This window comes from Cibotium barometz, chromosome 63, assembly GCF_041138505.1.
Source record: "Cibotium barometz isolate CiBa-2024 chromosome 63, ASM4113850v1, whole genome shotgun sequence".
NCBI lineage: Eukaryota > Viridiplantae > Streptophyta > Polypodiopsida > Cyatheales > Cibotiaceae > Cibotium > Cibotium barometz.
The window spans coordinates 30,372,045-30,392,911 of NC_141108.1; the positions used below are offsets into that span (position 1 = coordinate 30,372,045).

Consider the following 20,867-nt stretch of genomic DNA (forward strand, 5'->3'; position numbering starts at 1 on the left):
GTTTACTTGTGCAGAAAAAGAAAAGAAGGGGGGAAAGCGGAGAGAGAAAGGGGGAGGAGAAGCGATGAGGAAGGTGAGGGCAAGGAAAAAACAAGAAAACAAAAATGCAAAGACGAGAAAACGTGGAGAAGAAGAAAAAGAAGCAAGAGGAAAACATAGAGAAGAAAATACAGAAAAGAAAAACAAGAAAGAAACAAAATGCAGAAAAGAAGACCGTGGAGGGCTGTGAGGAGGGGGTTCAGGGGCACAAGAAGGAAGAAAGGTGGGGGCTTGGGCATGTTGAGAAGTATGTGATGACAGTGTACATCGTGAGAGCAAGGGGTGGTATGCACCTTAGAGAAAAATTGAATCAAAGGTTAGATGGTCAAAGTTTAAAGAGAATCGGTGATTGTAAGTGTTCAATGTAAAATGTGGAAAGGATAGTTCCCATATGACATAAGCAATGATGTGTAAAGAGTGTGTCTCTTGGTGATAGATAAGGGCAAGGTTAAAGAGAATCGGTGATTGCAAGTGGTGAATGTAAAAGGTGGAAAGGATAGATCCCATATGACAGAAGCAAAGATGTGTAAAGAGTGTGTCTCTTGGTGATAGATAATGGTCAAAGGTTAAAGAGAATTGGTGATCGTAAGTGGTGAATGTAAAAGGTGGAAAGGATAGATCCCATATGACATGAGCAATGATGTGTAAAGAGTGTCTCTTGGAGATAGATAAGGGCAAGTGTCCCTTGGAAGGTAGAAAAGGCCAAGATGAATTTGGTCTCATTGGATGTACTTCTCATGGCTATTTAAGAGCCCCAAAGCAATGCAATTTTGTGTGGTTTTGAGTCTTCATCAGTATGCCATTGATCCCTCATTATCTTAATCTTTATTTAATTATTTTAGTATGAAGTTTAGCATTCCATTCAAACGTCCTTAGATCCAACTTTCAAGTTGGTATCTGAGCTTAGTTTAAGCCAGAAGCTAATATTAGGAGAGGTGATTAGAAAATGCATCTGATTAGGTTTTTGGATTTATGAGTTTATCTTGTTTAGGGTTTTTGTTGACCTTATTAGGCTAAGTTTATGTGTTTGAGAGAGAAATAGATAACTGACTGAGCAACTTCTAGCTCAGAGTAGAGCTCACTCAACTCTCCAGCGTGTCCCAAACACTTCAGCAGAGGGTGAATTCCTCTATCAGTCTCATCCAACGGCAAGGTTAGGTGTGGAGCACAGTCACAGTAGCTCAAATTCCTGCTCCAACACACGACCTCAAAACGGCATTTTTTAGCTCAGCACCTCAGTATTCCAGAGCAAACTGCAGCCAACAACAGTAGCATTACGTTGTCATTGAGCTGTGTCTTCTCATATCGACAAGCCACGGGCTCATCAGTGCAGAAGAAGCCTCTCTTCAAGTAGCATCAAATCGGAGCTCTTGAAGCTTCCTTCTACACTGCCTCTGTCTCAGCACACAGCAGGCCTACAGGCATAACCTTGCAGCACAAGTCTGAGCGGCTCCTGAAGTGGCATCACGATCTTCTCTGCACCCCTCTCAACCAGTCAAGTAGTCGGCAACAGTCTCTTTCATGCAGCAGCAGCAGCTCAAGCAGAATCGTTCACCCAGGTTGGGGAAAAAAAACCCTAAGGCCATAATGTATGGTGTAAAAAGTCCTCATACTTGTGCATCCACTGACGGTCTGACATCTGTGGAATTCAATGAAATGGACCAGATCTGCAATTTACATGCTCAACTGTCACATGCATCCGCCCTGCACAGACTGGTATGCACATACCATAAGTAAGGGAACACACTAGGGTTAGGATAAACCTTTAGTGAGCCCAGTACCATGAGTGGTGTGGTACAGGGAACACACAAGGGCTAGACTAGGTGCATGACTGTCAAGGGGAAATGCAAGGCTGTGAGGCAGCGAGCGTATGAGAAAGGAGTGATATAGGCAGTTCAAATGCGTGACGAGCAGACCGGCCATGGAGTAAAGAATTGATGACCAGTGCGGAGTGTTGGGAGGCAAAACATCGCAAAACCAAGGCATCTGCCTATCCAAATTGATACACAGCAAACCATCTGTCCCTCACCATATCATTTGAGCATAGTTTGCTACAACACCTATGGTGGTAGAGGCCTTATTCCAGATTGTCACGTACATACATTGGATACTAGCCATTGATTCGTCAAGGTACCATACCTGGCACACTAGTCTTCTTGGGCGATAGTGGAGAGAGGGGTGCGTCCATCCTGGTATGCTTCCGTCCTCACATGGTTCACCACACACCGACTATAGATGAGCTGACTACTACCATTTGAGTATGACCTAGACTCCCCCTACACCAGACTCACATGTGAACGGGAGAACTGGGTAATTCGATATGACTTGCTACAGTTACACATTCAAGATACATGGATTACCTCGTGGGAGCCCCTATCACCCAAAATGCAGTACTACAGTGACCATTTTCTGAGGCTTACAGAGGATGGGTTCACACAGAGGCTAGGGTTCCTGGATGTTTTCATGTCACATGCCATAAGGATAGCACTTGGTGAGCTCAAGGTCTCATCCCATAGGCTCGAGATTGAGGTTGGCAGAGTAGTAGGGATCCCTAGAGAGAGCAGGCCCTGTAGATTGTGCCATGGAGGAGTAGAGTCTGAGGACCATGATTTGTCAGTGCCTAGTGTATTATGAGGCGAGGAGCATTATATTTGTCAGTGCCCAGTGTATTACGAGATCAGGGGAAGATTCCACTGCCTATTGATAGAGGGGTTTGGGCCGTTATGGAGTATCGAGATCAACGTTATCTCAGATTCTTCTTGTTGGAGATCCGACAACATAGAGAGTTATTATGCAGAGATCGTTGACTCTGTCACCCATCTTAGTCCACCACCACCAATTTTTCTGCCCCCCACAAGAGGAGGACACTCAAACAGATGAGGCCACCATAGTTGCGGCGAGGGGCCCACCATCTCGCCCCTCAAGTGGAGTTACCATCCCTCATGCCACCACACTACGGAGAACGAGACGGCGTCACCCTCCCAGGCCTCAAGCACCCCAGGCTCACTACCCCCAGATTGATGAGATCCTCGTCCGCCACCGAGCATCTGTAGCTTCCACCTCGTCCCAGCTTCTTCTCCTTGGCAAAAAAAGAAGCTAGGATGAGATTCCATGGACACATTGTACACCTTTTGTCTCATAGACCCGTTGGGTCTTTTTCAAGACGCTAATATATTTTCTTCATTGGCTCATACAGTAGTGCCCATATTGCTATATGCTGACGACATTGTCTTGATATCAGATTCAGCCGAGGGTTTAAAGAAACACTTAATGCATTGGACAGATTTTGCAGGGAGAGAGACGTTACGGTCAATTTGGGCAAAACCAAGATAATGGTCTTTGTTATGTTCACATTATATGCGCATATACTAGGAGGCTAACCCACCCTAGGCATGTGAACATGGGAGCATGGGAACATGCTCTAGTGGGGCAAAGGTTAGGTCTAACCTTGGGTTGAGGGTAGGGTCTGGCAACCAAGGGTCACACATGGAAATGGAGAGTTTAGAGTCACTTGAGTGCTCTCCTATATAATAGGGGCATGGGGTACTCTCAAGGGATGTTCTCTTGTGTAGAGCATTGTATCTACTCTCTTGCCATTTCATGCTAGAGCTATGTGCTGTTGGATTGAAGTCATACCTCTTGGTGGTATGGGACACCAAGGCTAGGTATGTGGTATTTCATTGTATTGATGTGTGCACCCTTGGCTCAGGGGTGGTTGGGTGGATGAGTATATGCCTAGTTTATGCATGTTTATGCATAGTGATAAGCTAGAGAGATCTTTAGGGTTTTAACAGTCTTCAACACATCTTATGCAGTTGTCTCTTTCATATACAGAGATGCCCTAGTGGAGATTGTGCAGAAGTATGTATATCTAGGAGTCACTTTTACAGGCCCTTCGTTTTGCATGACCACAACTGCCACTGACCAACTCGCGAGGGGCATGCCTTCCTAGTCCGTATGGAGAGAGTGTTTCCAAGCGAATTTCCAAGACCCTCACACTAACTGCTGGCTCTTTGATACTCTAGTACGACCAATGGCTATGTATGGTGTAGTCTTTTGGGGGCCAGGTGTAGGGAAGGATCACTGGAGGAGCATAGAGAGGCTACAAGTGATGATGTTGTCACACATGATTAGGAGTAAGCCATCTGTACCACATGACATTCTACATGTAGAGTTTGGGGTGGCCCCACTGGTTACAGATGCCCTTTTTCATATTGTCACTATGTATACACGCTTGATAGAGATCGCCTCCCACGACTAGCACTAGAGTCATCTATGCAATTATACAGCGAGAGGGAGAGAGCGATTGAGACAAGCTGGATTGCCCTCCTCCTCAACGACATGACCGCCACCATTATCGACACATGCATGGTACTCTGAGGTAGTCGAGTGGTTTCATGCACATGGCATATAGATGGACTGTCTCTCTCCCATTTCAGTATAGCCTGGATTTCCCCTACCTTGATCTCTCACGACAGGGGATCAACCGGATCATCCGGCTAGATCTACTCGGGCTACACATACACCAGACATGGCTATCTCCATCAGAGATTGGTAAGAAGAGTGAGTTCTATAAAGATCACTTCTTGAGACTCTCTGAGGATGGATTCTTTGAGATCCCGGGATACATACAGATACACATGTAACATGCCATGCGTATTAGGATCGGCCAGTTGTCACGGCCCTGTGTTTTTCTCTGGACAGTATGCAAGTGGGCACGGGGACATGGTGGACAGTGTGAATGGCATCAGTTTGGAGTTGAAAAGGAAACCCATGTGTGGACAACCCCAAGTGTGAAGGGGACAAAGAGATTTTAATTAAAAAGGTTTTATAACCTTTGGTGGCCCAAAAAGGCTATTTTGGGCAGCGAGTTACTGGCGGGCTGAAGTGAGACAGCTTATGTTCTCTCTCTCTCCCCCTTTTGAGCTTGACACACGGAGAGTTGGACTGCTCATACACGGCGGTTTCCTCCCTTGCACAGAGGCGGCTGCTGGACAGAGGAGCACATATGGGATGGTTCTCCTTTGCAAGGACAGCAGGCTCTACAGGCTTTTGATGGGTTGCAGAAGGGAAGGTGTTAGGTGGCTGTTGGACTGGTTGCAGGCGGACTGAACAGCCGCTGCAGGTACAGGTGTCAGCACGCCATGCTCTCTCTCTCTCTCTCTCTCTTTTTTTCCTCCCAGATGTTATCCATTAGGAGCTCCGAGTACCGTACTTTTCCTCATAGTTGTTTCAGTTTCAGTTAGTTGTTTAGTTGTTTTTAGCTTTTCTTACACAGACATTGTATCAGATCCACCAATTGTTGTAACCTTTTTGGTCTCATAGGTCATTTTGGCCTTCTGAAGACGTTAATATATCATTTCATTTCATTTCATTTCTCTCTCTTTGCAAACGAGCGGCTGCAGGCAGTGCTGGACAGAGCAGTGCATGCTTTTCTCCACGCACAAGGGGAACTGTAGGCGGCTGCTGGACAGAGCAGTGCATGCTTTTCTCCACACACAAGGGGAACTGTAGGCGGCTGCTGGACAGAACAGTACACGATTTTCTCCATGCGCGAGGGGGATCATAGGAGAACTGATTTTGCTCTATCTTTCTCTCTCTTTGTGGTGAAAAACGGGCAGTTCTGCAGGGAGGGCTGGCCGGGTAGAAGCAGCAGAGGTACGTGCTCTTCTCCTGGTTTCATTGGACATAAAGGCGGACAGGGGCTGGTTTTTCATGAACATAGACATCATGTCGATGGTGTTCAACTGATGGAACTTTCAGCTTGTCTTTGCTTTGGTTCGGGACTGTTTTGGAAAGGGTTTATGGACTGTTTCATTGCAGTGCATGTGGCTACGAACATGAGCAATTTTGAGATTGTTTATGGGCTGTTTTTGGTTGGCTGCAAATTCAGCTATGTGCTTGGGTTTTTGGCTGCAAGTACAAGTCAATTGAAAGTGTTTCTTGGCATGGGAGTGATGCAAGCTCGCATGGCTGCGTGCTCATGGAGCAGATTGTTTTCTTCCTGCTTGAAACGAACAGAGGGACCTACAGTTATGGGCATCTCTATGTTTCCAAATGTTTCATGAGGGAACAGGTAACTAGATGTATGCCGATGGCACTGTTGTTGAATGGTGTTGTGAACGGTTCTGTATGAAAACAGGACAAAAGTTTCAAAGGGAAACAGGCCTAAGGGTTTCACGTGGAATCAGGTCGTAGGTTTCATGAGGAAACATGTTTATGGTTCTCTAGGAGATAGGTCACATGCAGGCAGCGGTCATAGAAGTGGACACATGTTTGGTACAGCCTTGCTACTGATTGGACAGGGGACAGGGAATCCATGACAGAGATGGATAGTATCCTTGGAAGGTAGAAATGAAATGAAATGAAATGATATATTAACGTCTTCAAAAGGCCAAAATGACCTATGAGACCAAAAAGGTTACAACAATTGGTGGACAACAAAAAGAGAGGGAGTGTACTGTATGGTATGCCGTGCTGTGATGCGAGTTCTCTTATGAGAGACAGTTTGGGAGTCTGTGTGTTGTGATGCAGAAGCACTGGATGTGTCAGGGTGTGATGCTGTTCATAGGGTGAGAGGCTATGGATGGTTGCGGCAGCCCTGATCATGGGAGAAAGCTTCTGTATGCAGACTCAATGTGAGAGAGTCTTTCGATGCGAACAGTGGCTGGACTTGTTTGTGGATGCCAAGTGGATATGAAGCCATGATGCAGGGTATTTGCAGGCTTCAAGAGTTCTACTGTGACGGCTGAGTTTCCAGCCTTATTGTAATCAAAGCTCTTATAATCAATTAAAGAAATACTGCAAGGGGCGCCAGTGCGTTTTGGGGCCAATCGGTGTCCGTGTACTGTTTGCAGGAGCACTCTAGCTCCCCCTGTTTGTTTTCCTTTTCTTGGTCCTCAAAGGTGTTGAAGTGTTTGTGTGCAAGTGTTTGTTTCACACCGCCCTTTGGTTTCGTTTGAAGACCGAGGCCGGTTTACACCAGCTCAGGGTATCCTCCCACCGCCTCAGAGTAGAGACTGGTAGATCTGAGGATATCCCACATGAGGAGAGGGCATGCACAGTATGCACCATAGGAGTAGTAGAGGATGGGGCTCATTATATGCCTTCCTATGAGATACGGGGGAGATTCCATTGCCTTTTCCGAGAGGAATTCGGACCACTCACCCGGGTGATACGGTTTGTGGATCAAAGGTGCTTGATGTATGGAGCAGCGGTATGGGCGCTAGGCCTTGCTACCCATTGGTGGACACAGATCATAGTTGTCACGGTACGAAAATACGATACCGTACGGTACGATACCGTACGGGAATATTCGGTACGATATGAAATTTTGGGATACGGTACGATAAAATACGGTTTTTTAAATTAAAGAACACCTACAAACATAGACATTTTCAATTTGGAAGGGTAGAGTCTAGAGAAGTTGTTTCAAACCAAAATATCATTAAAAACAACTAAACAAGTTTGAAGTGACAAACAAAAGTACATAAAGTATAGAGGTGCGATGCGATCATGCGCGCTAGGCGCGAGTACAAAAAGAGAGGCTAGAGCCAAGGCCCAAGGAGAGACTAGACAAAGGCATCACTATCAGAGCTCTCGCTGAAATCATCCTCATGAGAAGAGGACACATCAATGGCCTCGCCGAAGTCGCCATCGCTAAGAAGGTTGCCCTCATCATCGAACTCGGGCTCTCTAAAGGGAGCATCCTCATCTGCAAGAGCGAGTGTGGAGCTACCCGATCCACGCCGCACATAGGTATGCACTATGCCCCTGGGAGCACCACGAACCGTGCATCTACGGCTTCCTACTTGCACTCCTCTGCCACTACCTCCACGCCCACGACGAGTGCGAGTAGGTCGTCGATCAAACGACTCGAGCTCTCGATAGATCTCTGCATAGATCCTCTCCTCCTCCTCATCCTGCACTTTGTTTACACTCTGAAGAGTGCCCCCTATGAGCTTGAATGCATCCACATTCACCTACATTGTACAATGATCAAGTGACAAGCAATGTATTAGAATTTGGTTCCAAATTTCAATAAACATTGAAGTTTGAAATTTGAATGCTTATAACTTATAACTTATAAGTTGTAACTTATATCTATCTCGCCGATTCCATCTTTTGCATTGCGCGCAGCATGCGCAAGTTAGCGCGGCAATACACTAGCCGCTCTAACTGTTGTGTGCTCAAGCGATTACGTAACTTCGTGTGTACAAGTGAGTAGGAACTCCAGTTCCTCTCACATGCACCTGAAGAGCAATCCTGAGCTAGGATTCTCAAAGCCACCTTTTGGAGGCTTGAGAGCGCATACCCAAATGTCTCCCACCAAAAGAGGGGCTTCACAAGGGATTCCCTCTTCCAACAGGTAGTAGATGCAAACGCGGCTCCTCCCCTTTGGTCATTGTAGCTTATGAGCTCCTCAAGGAACTTCCCATGGCGATCCTCCGGCAATGCTTTGGGCAAGTAAGCATCTCGGGCTTCAAGTAGCTCCACGTTGGTGAAGAGGGCGGGTGATTTGTAAGCCGGATGTAATAAAGCGGCAAGACCATGGATAGGTCTTCGCATCCACGTCCACCTCTTCTCCACAATGGCCAACATACCATCGCGCTTCTCCTCGTCGATGGAAGGAGAAACGCGTAACTATACTATGGCCTCTCCCATGAAGTGAACAAGAAGGCCCATGGTGGCTCCCTCCATGTCAGTCGTCCGCAATACCCTATAGAAGGGCGTGACCGCAATGACAATAGTGCGGACCGACTGCCAAAACTCCTCCTTTAGGCAAAGCCGTTGCATGGCTTTGGCCTCCGCCGATTCTCGCTCATCCCACTCATTCCACATTGTGGAGACCACTGTTTGGCGAAGGGAGGATTTCACATCGTGGAGGCGCTCCAAGAGGAGCGACATGTAGGCGAAGCGTGTAGATGAAGGCTTCTTCAATTCCAACTTGCTATGTTCGCGGAACATGGCAAGCACCTTCACCTTTGTGGTGAAGAAGGTAACAATAGAGATAGCTTCGGTCATTACTTCCTTCATCCACACTAACTTGCCCATATCCTCCATGAGCAAGTCAATGCAATGGGAGGCACAAGGCGTCCATACTATGGAGGGATAGTCCTTCTCGAGCAACTTCCCCATCCGACGGCAATTTGAAGCGTTGTCGGTGATGACTTGCACCACGTTCTTCGATCCAACCTACATGTCACAATGCACATGAATGGATGCAATGAGCGTATGCGGTATGAGACTTGAGTCATGACTCATGATATAGCCACATATGATCATATCACATATACTAAAGCCTAAACTTTAAAGACTTTAGTGCAATTTGAAAGTTGAAACTTACCTCCATGATGGCTTGCTTGATATGGCGATATATGAATGCACCCGATGTTTTCCTCCCCGCCTTTCCGGAATCCACGCCCCGCACAAAGTATGTGCCAAGAGGGCAAGAGACAAGTATATTGATGATGCCTCTCTTCTTCCGGTCACTCCATCCGTCGGAGAGGATGCTACACCCATACTTGGACCATGCCGCCCGCACCGGATTGAGAGATCTATCGATTCTTTCCCTCTCGTCCACAAGCCTCTTCGTGCGCATGTCATGATAGGAGACGCCGGTCCATCCTTCACATGGGCCCACATTTGCAATGGCTTTCACCATTGACTTCCATTGATCTACCTTGAGCACATGGAATGAGAGATTGCACTAAATAATGGTGCGTGCAATCTCTATATCCGCTAGCCATTGCCGTTCTCGGAGATGTGATAGAGAAGAAGAGAACCCCCCGGTGGCTTGGGCTAGAGTGGCTTGCCTCATGGGAGACTCAAGCCTTTGTCTCTTTGAGGAGGCGGAGGCGGCACCGATGGAGGTGGCACGGATGGAGGTGGCACCGATGGAGGCGGCGGGGGAGGATGTATCACAAGGCGGGGAAATGACCTCATCATCCGCCCTTGAGCTTCTACCACTATCATAGTGAGCACCCAATCCACCCTTGATCTTGTTGAAGATCTCATCGGATATAGCAAGGGGGACTTCCTTGCATGGTGCAACTTGCCCCCCCACCTTTCCAACATGTTGGAGAAGCCTAGTAACTCCACTTGTGTATTGTTTGCCACAATACTTACAAGTCCACCTATATGACTTGGACTTTCCATCGGCTTTCTCTACATGGATAGCATGCACATTGAAGGCTTCATTCTTCTCCCTTGTCATTGTAATAGAGAGAGAGAAGTTAGAAGATTCAAGAGATGGATAGGCTTGAGAGAGAGAGAGAGAGAGAGAGAGAGAGAGAGAGGGTTGAGAAAATGAGAGAGTGAGGCTTGAGTCTTGACTCTTGAGAGAGAGAGAGCCTAAAGGCTTGAGAGAGAGAGAGGCTTGAGAGAGGGCCTATGGGGGAGAGAGTGGCTTGAAAGTTGAGAGTTGAGAGAGAGAGAGAGAGAGAGGGGGGGGCTTGATGGTCACTTGAGCAAGACTCAAGAGAGGGGGGGGCTTGATGGTTACAACTTACTAGAGTAATGAGAGGCTAGAGCTTTGAGAGAGGCTTAGGGGGTGGGCATTTTATAAGGCCATGTAGCATGTCCAATGGGCACATGGGCCACAAAGCATGCCCCAAACGGCCAGCAAACGGCTACAAAACGGCTACAACAACGGACAGAAACGGCTAGAAAAATATGCAGTCGGCGGCGGTGCAACGGCTAAAAACGGGCAGAATTGGCATATCGTACCGTACGATATCGTACGATATCGTACCGTACGAATCGTACGTACGAATTGATTCGTACGCGTACGAGAAACAACCATGACACAGATAGAGAGACCACAGGCCCTCATGATGGCACGCATGATACGCAGCAAACCGTCAGTACCTCATGACATTATCCGAGCAGAGTTTGTTGCGCCCCCTATGATGGTAGAGGCCATATTCCAGACTATATGCCTGCTAGACAGATTCAGAGAGATGCCATAAGACAGATTGTCATACAGAGCTTTTGAGGCATCTAGACAGCTGGCTGAGGCAGGAACAGAGGATCATGGTATGCACAGGTCACACATTGGTTCTCACAGCATGGCCTAGACATTGATCATCTACCACCATTCCAGTATGACAGGGATGCACCACATATCCGTCTCTCTCATAGTGAGAGGAACAGAGTATTGAGACAGGATCTATGGCAGCTCTATACACGAGAGACATGGATATCGCCTACACAGCCTCTTCCACCGAAGATGCTATACTATAGAGATCACTTCATGAGTATCACTGATGATGGATTTATAGAGAGACCTAGATACGTGGAGGGCTTTTTACCACACGGCTCCGGAGTGGCTATTGGTTAGCTTAGAGTTTCATCACACTGATTGGAGATTGAGACTGGCAGAGCAGCACGGATCCCCCGAGAGGAGAGGATATGCAGATTGTGCAGAGAGGAGGTGGAGAGTGAGGAGCATTATGTATGCAGATGCAGAGCATATACAGCCATCAGAGAGAGATATCCCATTTTATTCAGAGAGCCACATTCCCTACGCGAGATCTTTGAGGCAGCAGACCAGCGCATATTGGGGAGATTCATTCTAGACATACAGCGCCACAGAGAGACATCATTACAAGCTTAGACAGCTCGAGAGGGGGGACGACAGACACAGATTACTACATTTTTTCAGAGATCCATCCCACTCCCAGTCCCTACACGGCAGGGAATTACTCTCCAGAGAGCAGAGACACTCAGAGCCCGCAGGAGACAGAGGACACCTGGCTTTCGGACACCACGTCTATACCAGAGAGAGATGACAGAGATTAGAGCTCAGTTTCACAGAGAGGGTGCGGAGCTACTGGCTCGCTTCAGAGCACACCCAGGCATGTTCTTCAGGGAGCTGTGGACACCCCCTTCATTGATGTATACCATTTTATACCCCCAGTATGGTATAGGATGGAGCTAGCTAGGTTGCATATCATGATTGTATACTCCATGCATATAGCTTTGCATTCTCCTAGTAGTAGAGCTCCATCCCCTTCACCACTCATTGTACTTATTGCACACCCAGATTCAGCTTTTTAGTTCAGTACTTTTTCATTTTGTTGGGATGACAGAGGATACCCCATACAGGTACACCGATTTGTCTCATGGGCCGAGTTCGGTCTTTTGGAAGGCGTTAATAAAATCTTTCTTTCTTTTTTTCTCTCTCTCTCTCTCTCTCCGTGTCGCCTCCCTTTCCCACCCACCCTTGCTCAGGCCCCCAAGGCAGCAACATAACTCTCTCTCTCTCTCCGTGTCGCCTCCCTTTCCCACCCACCCTTGCTCAGGCCCCCAAGGCAGCAACATGACTGGGTTTTGGACCACTTTCCAGAGTCATGGGGTACCAGGACCAGAGGTGTTTGGGATTGTTCTTGCTGGAGCTGCGGAGACATAGAGATAGCCTGCTTAAGCGCACAGAGAGCCAGACTCAGAGGCACATTACAGATTTCTTTAGTCCAGCCATCACTGCGCCAGATGGACCACAGCAGCACCAACAGGACATGGATACCGCCCACACCAGTACTGATTGATCGTGCGACTGAGCTTGGGTGGTTCAGACGCCCACGACTACGGAGGAGGGCATCCTTGCATAGACGGAGGTTGCAGCGGCAGATTCGGATTATTCTTGCGAGGCATGCCGGACACCCAGTCAGGGTGTTGACCACAGAGGATATTGAGGAGATCCGCCAGTGTCCGATGCGGCACATATTATGAGATGGAGGCACCTCCATAGTGTACCCCTCCGTCCCACATGATATTGTATCCCCTCACTATATTCCACTCACCTCCATAGCGTACCCTCCCCTCACTATATTCCAGTTCCAGTTTCATTTTCTAGGTGCCAGTAGTATCATCTTTATTTTTCATTTTCTGGGTTTTTTTATCCAGACATTGTATCAGATCCACCATGATGTAACTTTTGGTCTCATAGGTCATTATGGCCTTTTGAAGACGTTAATATAACATTTCATTTCATTTCATTTCATTTCTCTCTCTCCCCCTCTCCCCCGCCTGCTGCCTATCTTTCTCTCTCTTCGCAACAGCCCCCTCTGGTCTCTCTCTCTATGGGAAGCGTTGCAGACACGCACAGAGCTCTTCCTATGGCCAAGGGTTAATTAATTTTTAACCCGAAACCAGCCTTTTTCAGCCCAAGACAAGATGGAGAGGATCGACATTGAAGACCTGATCAAGGCAGCCATCCAACAACACAAGAAAGAGACGGACAATGCAATTAATATGGTCAACCGGAGCCTTCTTGACAAAGTCAAGAAGCTTGAAGCGTGGATAGCAACCCAAGATGCAGAGATCGCAAATCTCAAGATAGAGATAAAAGAAGCACATGCTCAACATAAGCTCGAGGAAGGTGAAATTCAGCCCGTCATGATGAGGAGCTGAACACCATCAAGGCCCAAGTGAGAGCACTTCAAGAGGGAGAAGAAAAGAATGCCCGGGAGACCTCCTCGTGGGTGGAGGTGCTCACGAAGATGCAAAAGCAAGTAGATAAAGCGGAGAAATGGATAGAAGTGGTCAAGAAAGGTAAGAACAAGGAGGCCGAAAGCACATCTACCTCGAAGATTATCAACAAAACCATTGAGGAGGAACAAAGAAGAAAGACAAGGGAACGTCATGTGCGGATCACGGGGCTTACGGACGGTGACAATGTAGAGGAGGAAGCCAAAGATTTATACACACGCATGGGCATTTCGAGGCCTACACACACGGGGGCTTGGAGAGTGGGCAAGAAAGACAAGAATGGAGGAGAGAGCTCGAAGGAGAGAGCTCTCATTTTACGCTTTCCCACCTTGGAGGCCAAGAAGGATTTCTTGGCCAAGCGCTCCGCCCTTAAGAAAACGGGCATCTTTTTAGGAGATGACCTCACCTTGGCACAACTAGCACATATGAGGGAGTGCATGCCGCCACAGATTAGGGCAGCCAGAGAAAAAGGGAAGCTAGCATTTTACAGAGGAGGCAGAGTGGTGATACTAGAGAGACGCACCACTTGACGGTGCGAGACCTATGGGACCAGTCTGAGACTTGCAGTATGGAACTGCAACGGAGCATTGAGACTGGATGTGGGGGCCTTTGAGGACAGCTTCAGAGATAGGGACATCATCTTCTACTCGGAGACAAGGCCCCAGGCAGCACATTACCGAGAGTGGCGGGATACAGATGGGACCACTTGTAGACAGGAGGCCCGTTCGAAGCATGGTGGTCGCGGATCCGGAGGAGTTGCAGTTCTTTTTAGAGAGGAGGCAATGTCGTTGAGACTCCTGATGGTGGCCGCACTGCGGACAAGCCGTTGACCGGCCTCCAACTGCCAGCCAAGTACCGACCGCTAAACTCTTGTGCGCCACCAACCAAACAAAGACTGTGATCTTTCTAGGCGGAAAGCTGTCCCAAAGCCTCTTCGAGAAATCTGAAAGGAAGCGTTGTGATAGGTCCTGGGACTACCAATGTGTTGTTGCTGCCGGTGTGCCATCTATCTTAGGCATCTAGATCCTGCGGCCTAGCCACGTTGTATATGTAAAGAAGGGGGCATCCAAAGTCTTCTCCCGACCCGCATGATCATGCCAAGTCCACTCTCTCGGGTCCCACTACAGTCGCGTGAGAGGTCAGCACTCCCAAATCCATAGCCGCCATAGTCTCTCCCTGGCCACCTTGGCCGGTGCTGGATCTATGTGCCATTCCCATGCCCGGAAACCGATCACTCTCACCCTCTGCAAGGTGCAACCTCTAAAATCCTCCAAGGGAAGCTCTAATTTCCTAGTCTTCCCTGGGATCCAATAGAAAAGTGAGCTAACCACTGTCCTCATCTGCTCCGTGGACCGCCACAAGGATATCATGTTTGGTAAACACCCCTAGCCATACTGGGGGGGGGGTGTCTAGAATAGGCATCAGCCACTCTTGAGGATGGCTAAGTCAATGTCAATACTGAGCCTATCTTGACCCCGGATCCCTATCAGGCCTTTCTCCTGCTCCTCCAGTGGTAACTGCTTGTGTGCAATCCAATCTCCAAGAGACGTATGCTCAAGGCTCCCCAAGATAAGTGCGGTCGGGCCCCTAACATGTGGCCACTGGGTAAACAGATCAGGGGGTTCCAGACCAAAGGTTGCCGAAGCCGCTCCTCTGAGGTCACTGGTACTATCTGGCTGAGGGATGGCAAAAGATGATCCCAAGCCCGAAGTAAACTAGCTACAAATCTGTCCTCAAAAGCTAGGCTAAAACCACGGGCTCGCATCTCTGTGAATATCCATCGGGTACTATGTGGCCACGGCTCCCCTAGGCTCAGAGTGCGGGTTGAAATCCGGGCCAATAAGAAATCCTTCCAAGGCTCACCACCAGGAAGGAGTCCTCTAACAATCAACTTGCCTAGTAAGGCACGACTCTGAATGGCAGGATTGATGAGGCCAAGCCCCCCCTCTGGCATGTAGCTGAATGATCACTCGCCATGCCACCTTGGCCTTGGCTGGCCTTCCATCATTACCGGCCCATAAGAAGTTCCGGATCAATCGTTGTACTTAGCCAATGCATGCCCGAGAAAAGGCCTAGCACGAAGTGATGTACCAAATGGTGGCTAGAAGTACTTGGTTCGCCACCACCACTCTGCTTGCTAGGGAAAGCCTTGCCGAGCTCCAATATAAAAGCTTCTTCCAAATACTCAGAAGAAGCAGAGCGAGTTGCTGATCGGGAGAGATATTAATGCCAACTTGGCAACCGAGATAGCGAACTGGAGTGCCCCTTGGGATCCACTAAAAAGTCTCAAAACTGGGCGCCAAGTCGGGGCGGGTGCTGAGCCTACCCAAAAACCACACGACTTGTGCTAGTTAATTTGTGCTCCTGATGCGCGGCAGAAAGTATCAATCGCCTCCGCGAATCTGTGGAGATTCCCAACATCTCCTGAAAGGAAGGCTGCTGTGTCATCTGCAAACTCTAAATCAAGCAACTCCTCTTGCGTACGGAGGGGAAGACGCAATCCTTGGAGCCTGGTCTCTCTGGCAGAGAGAAAACTGCTCATGGCCTTGGCGACTAAAAGGAAGAGGTAAGGTGCCAATGGGCAGCCCTGCCAAACCGAGCGGGAAAGGGGAAATCTGTCACCCCGGGCTCCCTGAATGAGGACCTACCTATGCGAGGCTGAGTAGAGTCGTGAAACCTCTTGAATCCACTCCATGGGGAATCCCATCCGGCTCATCGAGCCCTCTAGAAAGCTCCAATCCACCCTATCGTATGCTTTCTCGAAATCTAGGAGAAGCACAATGAGGTCGTGCTGCTGCATCCTGGCCAAGTTGTCGCCTCCCAGAAGATAAAGATGTTGTCCAGGATGCTCCTACCCTGAACAAAGCCAATTTGAGTGTCATGGATCAAGTCTGGGAGAAAAGGTTGAAGTATCTTGCTGATGGCCTTGACCAATATCTTATAGGCTGTCCCAAGGAGAGTGATGGGTCTCCACTGCCGGATCTCCAATCTGTCACCACCCTCCTTGGGAATCAAGTGAATCAAGCTCTTTGAGAGCCTCTCTGGCATGGCACTTGTAATCATAATCTCATTAAAGGTAGCTCGAAGGCCACCTTCCATGAGGTCGCAATGGCGAAGAAAGGAGACTGGAAGCTCGTCCGCCCCTGGGCATTTGCCCCTTGGAAGTGCCGTCACATCCACCACCTGTGAAGATGGTGGGTCACCGGTGAAGAGGGATCGAAAAAAGTCCATGGCTATGGCTCTCACCTAGAGGGGATATGAAACAATATCTCCATCCTGGCCATGCAACCTACGAATACCATCCCTCCTCGAATACCATCTCTCCTCCTGTGGGGTCCAACTATCTCAAAGAAATCCCCTATGACTGTGTCACCTGCCTGTGTCCAGAAAGAGGCCCTAGCATGATACGTGTACTCCACCCTCCTCTCCTCTATGGATCTAATCTCCGTGCGAGTGGCGGCAAGTTGACTATCAATCCATTGGCTATCCGGGGACCTCTCCTGAAGCTGCTATAAAGAGGCAAGATGACTCCGCAAACTCCTGTCCTGCTCTTGAAAACCCTCTAATTTGCTTTGTTCTACCACTTGCAAGAAAGTGCTGATCTCCCTTAGGCCCTCATCCAGTGTGCACGCAGTAGAGTCTGAAAGAAAATCCAATCTTGCCCATATATGCTCTATGCTGCCGCATAGCTCGAGGTCTTGAATGAGGCTATCCGGAATCCTCAAGCTCGTCTGCCTGTCATGCCTCCGGGGGTCGTGATCAGAAAAGTAAGTACCTGCCAAAATACCGATCATACGCCCTCGGCTGCAAGCGTGCTCATCCACATAAAACCGGTAAAGTCTCCTATCCAATCTCGAGAAGCAAAGGCTCCCAGGGCTGCGCCCAACATTGATAGATATATCTGTATCAATGAAGAGAATGTTTCCAATGATGTAACATGTGTAATCTATGTTGTCTTTCTGTGCAATCTTTCACATTAATGCTTCTCTCTTTGGTATTATTGAATTTATGTGTACAAATCTACTTGCATTTAGCTAAAGATACCATGTAGATCCACAAAAGAGAGTGCCCCGTCATTGCTCAAGAGGTGGTTCTAATTGTTGAGATGGCAGACGGGTGTTGTGAGTTCCTATTTGTTATTTTTGGACATTTGGATAAGCAAACGTTTACTTTTGACTTGCTTTTATTTATTTTTCTTGCTTGGCACAAAATACTAAACATATATATATATATATATATATATATATATGGCCCTCTGGGGCTCGCCTCGTAGGACACCTCATCTCTAAAAGCACTGAGGCCCCCCTAAACCCTGAATGTTCCATGAAACAATCCGCATATCAATCTTGGTGTGATGCGGCACTAGGGGAACTGCCCTCCACTTGAAGAGTCTTGGGCGAGGGTTTAGACGGGGAATAATCACAATCTGTGCGGGGCGAAGGCACGCTAGGTGGGCACTAATCATGTCCTCCATGTGATGCCACTCTGTACGAGCACACGCATATGCATGCTCCGGTCTCCATCGATCACAGTATAGGTATCTGTAAGAGGGGGGAAGTGGTACCGTCGTAGAGGTATGCATGAACACAAAGAGCAGCACCTCCAGACTGGAGACTACCATCTCTCCGTCCTGGACACGATGGGCTGAACCTCCAAGCTCCATCCTACCCAAAGGCCAAAAATGAGTGAGAATGTCGGTGATGCGGAGATCATGGAGATGATGAGAGAGCTCAACTGCCTGACCCTGAATGGCAGCTACCACTAACTCAAGATCCGACTATGCCCACGGCTACATTAAAGGGGAAAGAGAAGACCATCATGCCATTATCTGGTGTAGAGGGCCTAGAGTGGTGAAAAACCACACATACCTGAACAAGGGCTAATGTCTCCTTAGAAATGTCAGTCCCTTACGTCGGCAGACACGAGAAGAAACTGTAGTCCACAGACTATCCTAGGATCCTGGGGACTCTAGCGGGAGAGACCTCACCGGGGAGGCAACGATGGCCATATCTACCGGATCGGAGAATTAGTGAATCAAGCAACGGACTGATTTTGCCGGCTACCTCCGCACCGGATTAGGGGCTGTTGGGGGGCAACGAGAGTGCTCTAGAGAGATAGAAGGGAGGGGGAGGGAGGGCTCGAAGGATAATGATGGGGCGGAGTGCATTGCGGTGGGTAAAGTCGGTGACGAGATTGGGGGAAGAGGAGGGGGAGGCGGGGGCGAGCAAGGGCGGAGGGACAAAGAGGCTAGGGAGGGGTGGTGATGAGGGGGATCCATCAAAGAGGAAATCTTGGAGGAGGGGCCCGCTTGGGGCTCAGAGAAGCCGGCGGGCCTCTTAAAACACTGGGGGTCGGGGAGGGAATCTTGACAAGGGATTGGTCGCCATACTCGTGGGGCCAAAGGGCCCCGCTCTGGGACTGGAGAGGGCGCGTTACCAATGGAAAAGTGTTGGGATAAATGCTCGTAACAATTCTATCACAGAACCGAATCCTCATAAGATCTGCCAGCTTGGCGCGCTCGGCGGTGGCGCTCGGCTTTGGTGGTCGCCTGGCGGCCTGGGCGCAGTCCAACCGTCTGCCACTCACTGTCGACTGGGTCACCCGAAGTCGGGGCTTGGTGCTCTACTGCCTGAGGGCCTGCCCCTCTCTTTACCCCCTATTGAGGGGCAGCATGAGAACGGTGGGGAGGAACCAGCAAGGGGCGGTCTCCTGGACTACCGCCAAGGGCAAGCTCTAGCTAAGTGGCCCATCTGTCTACAAATGAAGCATTGGCTTGGGAGGCCAGAATACTCCACGCGCTACTGTATGGGGTCCCCTCGGAGGCTAGGAAGAGAAATGCAATGCAGTACTGACTCTGGCAAGGCCACATAGATACGGAGGGATGGGATCCCAGCTGCCCTTGCTAGGGCTGAGGTAGCAGTGGGGTGGGTGGGGGGGACTCCATCACTCTCCCGATGGCACCATCAATCACCAAGAGAAGAGGAAGGTACTCCTTCCTAAGGCCTCGGAAGCAAACTGTCACTGGGAAGCTTGAAACGCTAGCCAATGGGTTAGACGCAGGATCAAAGCCGTGCTGCCACCGAGCAAATAAGGCATGCGCCGTATGCAATGCAAGGGGACTCAGCTGCATGACTCGGTCTGAAGCCGATGGCGAGTCGAACTCCACCTGGTAGTATCCGCTTCCCCGAGGGTGAATATTGGTGATCTTTGCAGGTTTGTCAATGAGGCTAGCCTGAAAAAGATCCCTGAGCTGTCGCGTGCAGGGCGGCTACCTACAATTTTGTAGACCAGGGTGGAGGCCTCAAGTGAGGCAATAGTCGTGGCAAGAACCTGAAGATGCGCTTCGGAGAAGGAAATGCAAGCAACGGCGGCTTCGGTTGGGGCCGAGCGGGTGCCATGGAGTCCTCCTGAGGGTGAAGACCAGAATGAACTGAAGCTTGCTGAATAAAACTGACCCCCAGAAGCCTGGAAGCAAAACCTGCACGGGAGGGGAGGGAGGAGAGCGGCGAGGCAACAAAAGGAAAAAGAAAAAGAAGGGGGGGTGGGGGGCTTAGAGAAAAAAGAGGAGGAGGGAGAAGATGGGGGGAGGCACAGAGCAACAAGGAGAGGGAAGGGGGTGTAGGCGGGCAGCGAAGAGGGGGAGGTGGCAAAAGAGAGTGAAAAGGAAAAAGGAGGTCCCGCGCGGGGGAGGGGGGGGGTGGGCAACAAGCAAGGGGGCGGCTGCAGCAGCACAGTAGGCTTGTGGGGGTGCGCAAGCGATGCCAGCGAACGGGGGGTGGGAGCTCAGGCGTGTGCACAACGTTTTTGGAGTTATAGCTCTTTTATGGTGTTTTTCGTTCTCTTCCTTGCCAGTCTTTTTAACAGAGCACTCTGTGAAGGCTTCCCACCCTCCTGGACTACCAACACCATTGTCCCTATCCACAAAGCAGGAGACCCCACGGACCCAGGTAACTACAGGACTATCATGAGTGCTAACACGATAGCAAGATCTATGGGGCAGTGCTAGAGGACATGATGAGCTCTATGGCAGAGTGATGGGAAACAGAGCATTTGGCCAGACAAGCTTTAGGAGGAACTTCTCACATCTTTACTTTACGGGCTATCATAGAGGAGGCGAGGTAGACATGTGTATTGCTACTTTGTGGGTTTCCGCAAAGCCTTTGACTCCGTCTCTCGATCCCGTCTAATAGGACGCTTGCAGGAGCTCTAGTTCTCACATGAGATGATATGGGGTGTGATGGCACTATATGAGGCAGTACTCGGCCGAGTACATGCACTTGGTGGGACCTCGGGAGATATATGTAGCACTAATAGGGTTAAGCAGGGCTGCCCACTCT

The 20,867-nt window shown here is 49.2% G+C and overlaps 1 protein-coding gene and 1 pseudogene across 3 annotated transcripts in view; one reads left to right on the top strand and one right to left on the bottom strand.

The window, feature by feature from the left end:
• Window positions 1-20,867, top strand: part of LOC147603934 (S-adenosyl-L-methionine-dependent methyltransferases superfamily protein) — a 141,912-nt gene that overhangs the window by 118,354 nt on the left and 2,691 nt on the right. The gene's annotated exons all lie outside the window — the stretch shown is intronic.
• Window positions 7,611-9,640, bottom strand: LOC147603935 (uncharacterized; annotated as a pseudogene).